Below are 8605 nucleotides of genomic sequence, written 5' to 3'. Positions count from 1 at the left end.
TGCAGGCAAGCTCTCCTCTTATAGGGAAGGTGCACAGATATCTGGTGTTTGGACCTCCTCCTGGCCGAAGATGAAGGCCCAAAACAGGACCTTTCCCAGAAGCTGTGTTGCTTTGGCGGGTCACAGAAGCTGTCAGCTTGTGTGGTGCACACTCTCACCTGTGCAGACTATGTTCGATGGAGTCTCGGAACCAAGATGGCTACCGCCAATCTAGAGGCAAAAGCCTCCTGGGCTGGGTGGACACCTGTCCTCTGGCCAGGAAGGTGGCCGGATGTCTGGGGCCCGAAAAGGATGCTGCCTCAGTAGCTCTGTGGCTCCCGCCTGTCCCAGAAGCTGTCAGCTTCTGTGGTGCACACTCTCACCTGTGCAGACTAAGTTCAGAGGAGTCCCGGAACCAAGATGGCTCCCGCTGATCATGAGGCAAAGGGTTCTTGGGCCAGGTGGAGACCTGTCCTCTGGCCAAGAGGGTGGCCGGATCACCTGAAGTCTTAAGATCCCGTGGCTGGTGTTGTTAGTAGCTGGCAGTTGTCAGCCGACTATGCACTCTAGCTACCCCGGTGCTGGTCGGACCGGAAGGGGCTTGAGCCCTACTCAGGCCAGGTTTTCTGCTTCCCTAACTAATGCCTCAAGTATTTTATTATGGCATTATCCACAACCCAAGACATTATGTTACTCAGACATACTCTGATTTATTCAGTTTCCCACTGAAATAAATTAAGGATATTTAGGCCACTTTTCCACAAGTAATGCTTCCATGAACACCTTGGAGGCTGTTGGTTTATTCATATTTTTTTCATGTTCTGAAGTCATAGTTGCTTGGTCCGTCATGAGAGGCGTTGGTGCCTGCCTGTAATGCTGGCTCTAAGGAGGTAGGGGCAGAAGGACCAGGAGTTTAGGGCCATCCTTGGCCTCATAGAGTGTTTCTGGGCTACATGAGACCCCAGCACAAACCAACCAACCTACCACCAAGGAGGAAGCCATTGCCTTCTGATTTCCTTGTTTCTTCAATAACAACCAGAATCCAATAACACACACCCACATGCTGGGTGACTGGCTGGCAGCTCTGCCCGTCCTGCCCATAGACTTGTTACTACCCTGTGCCTGCAGATTGACAGAAATTTGGTTGGGATGACAGGTAACTGTGCCCTCCAGTAGGGAAATTGAGCACACACAAGGGGAGAGGACTGGTTAGCCAAGCCTGTCGGGGCCTTGTTTGAATTTTGCTGACATCCCATGGCTTCATCAAGTCAAAGCGCTAAGCCCAGAGTCTGAAAGAAGGGGCATCACAAAGTCCCAAGGCCAGGGTACCAATTCATAGAGAGGTAAAGGATGAAGGATGTTGACACAATTTGCGTTGGTTTGAATGAGAACGGTCGTCATAGGCTCCTCCTATATTTGCATTCACAGCCATCAGAAAGTAACATTACTTGAGAGGGGATAGGAGGTGTGGCCTTGTTAGAGGAAGTGTGTCACTAGGGGTGGGATTTGGGGTTTCAAAAGCCCAAGCCAAGCCCCGTGTTGCTCTCTTCCTGCTGCCTGCAGATCTGGATGTAGGACTCTCAGCTACTTCTATAGCACCATTGTCTGCCTGAGGGGTGCTATCCTTCCCAGAATGTTGATAATGGACTAAACCCTCGGAAACTGTAAGCCATCCCCACTTAGATGCTTTCTTTTATAAGAGTTGCTGAGGTCATGGTCTGTCTGTCTGTCTCTCTCTCTCTCTTTCTCTCTCTCTCTTTTTAAAGATTTATTTATTTTGTGTACATGAGTACTCAGTATAGTTGTACAAATGGTTGTGAGCCTTTATGTGGTTGTTGGGAATTGAATTTAGGACCTCTGCTCGCTCTGGTCAACCCCACTCGTTTTGGCCCAAAGATTTATTTATTTTTAAAGATTTATTTAATATATATGAGTCCACACTGTAGCTGTACAGATAGTTGTGAGCCTTCGTGTCATTGTTGGGAACTGAATTTAGGACCTCTGCTCACTCTGGTCATCCCTGCTCACTCTAACAAATAAGTACACTGTAGATGCCTTCAGAAACACCAGAAGAGGGCGTCAGATCTTATTATATAGGTGGTTGTGAGCACCATGTGGTTTCTGGGATTTGAACTCAGGACCTTTGGAAGAGCAGTCAATGCTCTTACCCGCTGAGCCATCTCGCCAGTCCCCGCCAAAGATTTATTTAAATCATATGCACATACATACTCACATACCACACACACACACACACATACACAAACATACACACACACACAAGTTCACTGTAGCTGTCTTCAGACGTACCAGAAGAGGGCATCAGATCTCATTATGGGTGGTTGTGAGCCACCATGTGATTGCTGGGATTTGAATTCAGGACCTTTGGAAGAGCAGTCAATGCTCTTACCCGCTGAGCCATCTCGCCAGTCCCCGCCAAAGATTTATTTAAATCATATGCACATACATACTCACATACCACACACACACACACACATACACAAACATACACACACACACAAGTTCACTGTAGCTGTCTTCAGACGTACCAGAAGAGGGCATCAGATCTCATTATGGGTGGTTGTGAGCCACCATGTGATTGCTGGGATTTGAATTCAGGACCTTTGGAAGAGCAGTCAGTGCTCTTATCCACTGAACCATCTCACCAGCCCTGTGTCTCTTTACAGTGATAGAAGATGGACTCAATAGAACACTACCCAATAGTGTGAACCAACGCAGTCTTCCAACATCAGTTAAGAACATTTATTTTATTCAAGGTTTATCAACATTGGGTATACCATATTTTCTAACTTTTGTTAATATAATAGGCAAAAAAAAATCTTATTAACAATTGCCTTTATTTCTGAGGCAGAAGTCATTTCTGTATGTTTATTGACTATCCCTTTTTACTATAATTATAATGCAAATTATGCATATTAATGAGTTTCACACTGGCATTTCCACACATGCATATCACACTTCAGTCATCACAAAGTCCCTCCTTTCTCTAACCCTCGCCTACCAGCCCTTGCTCTTTCTGAGACTATTTTTATTTATGTTTTTAAAATTGCATCTTCATATGTGTGCCTTGTTTCTCTGGTAGTATGAGATTGTTATTATTCCCATGTAGCCCAGGCTGGCCTCAAATTTGTTACACAGCCAACGATGACCTTGACCTTCTGATCTTCCCACCCTCACTTCCTGAGGGTGGAGGTTACAGGTGTGCACCACCCTGCTCGGTTTTATGTAGTACTAGATCTAGAACTCAGGGCTTCCTGTCCATGAGGTAAGCACTCAGCCAACAGAACCATAGCCTCAGCTCTTTATTTTTTTAAAGCCAACAGAACCATAGCCTCAGCTCTTTATTTTTTTAAAGCCAACAGAACCATAGCCTCAGCTCTTTACTTTTTTAAAGCAGATATTTTAAAATGCCGGACCTGGCAAGATGATTCAGTGGGGACAAAGCTCCACCAAGGCTAATGACTAAGTTCAGTCCCCAGGACCTACACAGTGGAAAGAAAAAAACCAATCCCTCTGACCTCCATGCTTGTACCATGGCACTTGTGCACCCACTCCTGTACACACGCGCACACACACACATATACATACACACATATACACATATACAATATACACATATGAACACACATACACACACATATACACACATACACACACACACACACACACACACGAAGAAATGAGTAAATATACTAACGGTGTTTAAATGTCTTCTCCTGGCCCCTCTATTTTTCTCACTAAGGTTCTGTGATAGAACAACTTCGTAGGTCATTCAAGCAAACAAAACCTTCCCTTTGTGCTCAGCTATTTGGCTAAACTCACAGGCAGATTTTGATATAAATTGTCCTGCACATTTGTGAATTCTCTCTTTTGTTTTTTATCCAAGAAAAGGTACATTTTTGTACATTTACTGAAATATTCAAAAATAAATTTTTGCTCAGCTTTGTCTTTCACAAAACCAAACCCTAACACCACAAATTGATCCCACCTTTTCTGGTCTCTGTGGGTTATTCAAATAGCCTTCTTCTAAGGCTTTGTTTGGGCATGTTATTTCTGGCCATTTCTACTGAAATCACTAATTAAGTTGAAAAAGAAAAAAAGAAAAGAAAGAAGAAAATCAGGAGAGGTCTAGTTAGCCTCCTCCACACTAGTAATTTTGTCTTCAGAGAGGCAACTTCTACCCTGAGAGAGTGCCATGAGACAGGACCAGAACAGGAGAATTATTACTGAACAGTAAAAAACAAAACAATGGTAAGAGGAAAAAGAAAATTTCCAGTAAGATGGAAAATAAAATGAATGACTGAGACTCAGCCGGCTGGGGAGAAGTCCGTGGTCAAGGGCCTCCCCGACCGGTACAGGGCCCTGGGCAACATCTCCTGCCTCACATCACGGACTCTCATGTCTCTAGCCAGTATTTACAGACGTGGCAATTTTTCATAGAGATGAAAAAGAAACATCCTGGGGAAAGTTGTCAAAATACGATTTTGTGGCCAGCAAGACAGCACAGCAGGCAAACTTGCTACCAAGACTGATGGCCTAAGTTCAGTCCCTAGAACTCATATGGTAGATGGAGAGACACCATTCCCTATGGTGGCCCGCTGGCCTCTACTTGTGTGCCATGCATGCATATAAATAAATAAATAAATAAATAAATAAATAAATGTAAAATGTTTAAATATTTACTTAGCCATAGGGTGATATTAAAGGGTAAGATTTTTTTTTAACTCATAGCTATATTCCAGTGACAGTAACTAATTAGGAAATAAAAAACAGATGAAGGGGAGTAAGGATAACTAACACTCTTTCTTAAAAAATATGATTGTATATTATATAACATATATATGTTATATGTATATATACATATATATTATGTGTATGTGTATGTATATATATATATATATATATATATATATAGAGAGAGAGAGAGAGAGAGAGAGAGAGAGAGAGAGAGTGTGTGTGTGTACTTGTATGTGCAGGTGCCAAGAGAGGCCAAAAGAACATCTTGGATGCCCTAGAACTGAAGTTATGGACTGCTGTGAGCCAGCGTGGGTGCTGAGAACTGAACCTTGGTCCTATGCAAATGTAGCAAGTGCTTTGAACTGCTGAGCCCTCTGTCTAGCCCTAATTTCTCCACAGGCTTTAAAACCTAAATTGCCATTAAAATCTTATTGAGAAAGATGGAGCAGATCTGTGTTAGAGCAAGAGTATTTCTCATGAAATAAGAGAAGCCTTCTTCCCTTGTTATATTTTACGCATTCCCCATGCACACTTACTGTACATGGTACTGTGTTACTTCAGGGAATTTTCATACAAGTGTACATTGTGCTCTAAGCATAAAGCCACGCATTTTCAATAAGAACGAGTAAGATCCTGCTAGGCAGTCAGGCAGGGAACGACTATGAAATGTGTGTAGTACAAAAGGCTGTTCCCTAAATGTATAGCGAGGGAAAGGGATGTGGAGTCTTGGTAGCTGAGGGATGGATTCCATACCCAAAAGGAGGATGCTTGCACAAGCCAGGGTCCTAGCACTGTAGCGTCTAGGCATGGGCTGGGGAATGGTAAGACAGAGGCAGAGGCAGGAAGCTGGACAGGGAGGGGGAGAGGGAAGAGGGAGAGGGAGGGGGAGAGGGAGAGAGAGAGAGAGAGTGAGAGAGAGAGAGAGAGAGAGAGAGAGAGAGAGAATGACAGAGAGAAAAAGCAGAAAGGAAATTAGCCATCTGGCCAGTATTTGAACTACACATATGTAAGACAGATTGGAAGAAGACCTAAGAAAACTTATGAATGGAGACTGGGAGCTGCTACCCAGGCAGCACTGTGGATTGTGGAATCCAAGAATTGACACTCAGCAGTAAAACGGAGAACAAAACAATACAGAGACCCCAGTCTTCCCAGGTACCATTTTCAATGGCTGTCAAGTCCAGAGTTACTTCATGTTACTACAAACAAGCAAAGCTCAGGAAAATGGAACCCACTCTCCAGAGAAAAGGAGACTGATGGAATCTGAGCTAAAACAGATATTGGAGTTAATGATTTTCAACTGTCAATTATAGGGCTGGAAAGACAGCTCAGCAGCACTTGATGCCTTGCAGACAACCAGGGTGTAGTTTCCAGTACCCAGATGGCAGCTAACAACAGTTACCCAAGGCCCAGGATCGAGTGCTCTCTTCTAGTCTCTTCAGGTACTACATGCATAGAGAGCATATACATGCTTTCAGGTAAACACTATACAGATAAAATAAAAATAAATGTTAAAGGCAGAGGCAGGCGGATTTCTGAGTCCGAGGCCAGCCTGGTCTACAAAGTGAGTTCCAGGACAGCCAGGGCTATACAGAGAAACCCTGTCTCAAAAAACCAAAAAAAAAAAAAAAAAAATGTTAAAAGAGGTATGTATTATAACTTCTATAAATATAAATAAATCATGTTCAAATAAATCATATTCACAGAAAAACATGTTTACAAAACAAATGAACAGCTGAACATCCCGTTATAACTGCATGACAAGAAGGTATCTGAAATAGAAGACTTACTATGTGTATTCAGTGTCCAAATGGAAATAATAAATGTAGAGTAAATAAACATGAAGGTTGATTAAAAATAACAGGGTGTCTTCGTCACTGATGTAATCCTAGGAAGATGTACCATAACCAAGGCAGCTCTTATAAAAGCAAGCATTTAACTGAGGGCTTGCTTATAATTTCATAGAGTTAGTTCATGCTCATCATGGTGGAGAGCATGGTGGCACCAAAGAAGGCATGACACCGGAGCTAGCTTCTGATCCACAGGCAGCAGGCAGAGAGAGGCTGGCATGGAGTTTTGAAACCTCAAAGCTCATTCCCAACAACACACCTCCTCTGACAAGGCCACGCCTCCTCCAATGACACACCTCCTCTGATAAGGCCATATCTCCTTATCTTTCCAAATATTTTCACCCACTGGGGACTATACATGCATTTACGGGGCCCATTTTCCTTAAAACAACCAGAGTGTTAAGATTGATGAGAAAAGATTAAAGCCTCAGGAATTCAATAGGAAATGCTAAAATCTATAACTTGTGGTACAGACCTGTAATCCAAGTGCGGAGGAAACTGAGTCGTGAAGATCACAAATCAAGTACAGCCTAGGCTACAGAGTGCGAGCCTGTCTCGGAAATCACAACCATGGGCCTGGAGAGATGGTGCAGCTGCTAAGGGTGTGCCCTGCTCCTTCAGAGGACCCAAGTTCAGTTCCCAGTCCCCATTCCAGGTAGCTCACAACCATCTCTAACTTCCGCTCCAGGAGATAGATAGAGCCTCTGTTCTCTGAGAGCATCCACAATTACATGAACGTACTTGCACAGAGACATATATATAACTAGAAAATAAACCTTTAAAAATGACAGTATCAGCAACAACATGTGACATACAAGAGGAGTTATAGGAAAGGAGAAAGAATAGGGCACTTGAAGGCAGAGTGGCTACGGTTTTCATGAAATCCTATGGAAGGCATGATGGTTTGTATATGCTTGTCCCTGGGAATGACACTAATTGGATGTGTGGCCTTGTTGGAGTAGGTGTGGCCTTCTTGGAGTAGGTGTGTCCCTGTGGGTGTGGGCTTCAATACTCTCATCCTAGCTGCCTGGAAGGCAGTATTCTGCTAGCAGCCTTCAGATGAAGATATAGAACTCTCAGCTCTTCCTGCACCATGCTTGCCTGGATGCTGCCATGTTCCCACCTTGATGATAATGGACTGAACCTCTGAACCTGTAAGCCAGCCCCAATTACATGTTGTCCTTATAAGAGTTGATCATGGTGTCTGTTCACAGCAGTAAAACCCTAACTAAGACAGAAAGTGTGTATTTACAGAGTACAGATGCTCACTAAACAGTAAGGTCAGCAAATACAGAGAACGTATGTGGGAACATCATAAACTGATAGACAGCTGGGAGCCAGATAGGAACAGTGCATCAGGAAAGCAGCAAGAGAAATCCACCACGTTCCATCCGGTGAGCAGCTAGATATGAGTGAGAACAGAAGAGTCTCATCATTAAGGCATAGAAAGGACGTAAGCAAACCATCACTGTCACCCATAACAACAACCCTCCTTAATCCAGAAGTCTTTGTACTGTTAGGATTCGCCTTACGGAATCAATAAAACGGTATTTTCATGCAAAAGACAAGTGTGTCACCAACAAACCCACATGACAGGAGATTCCTTGGAATAAAGGGTGTTGATGACAGATGAAAGCTCAGATCCTCAGGCATAAATGAAGATGCTGTGCATGGGGGCTCACACCTGTAACCCAGTACTAGAGGGCCAAGGCAGTAGAACTGTTGCAAGTTCAAAGTCAACCTGAACTACACTGTGAGACCCTGTCTCAATACCCTTGCAAGCTCTGTCTGGAAGAAAAGGCAGACTTCTATCTTAGCATTTGGGAGGAGGTGGTCGGAGGAGCAGGGCCTTGAGGTTATGGGTGGTTTGGATGAGAGCGGCCCCCATAGGCTCCTATATCTGATGCTTGGTCTCCAGTGGGTGGAAGGAAATGCTTTGGGAAGGATTAGGAAGTGTGGCCTTGTGGGAAGAGCTTTGTCACTGGAGATGGGCTTTAATCTCCTCTCTCTCTCTCTCTCTC

The sequence above is a fragment of the Mus caroli genome, chromosome 13 (genome assembly GCF_900094665.2).
Source record: "Mus caroli chromosome 13, CAROLI_EIJ_v1.1, whole genome shotgun sequence".
NCBI classification, from domain to species: domain Eukaryota; kingdom Metazoa; phylum Chordata; class Mammalia; order Rodentia; family Muridae; genus Mus; species Mus caroli.
This window is presented reverse-complemented; position numbering follows the sequence as displayed.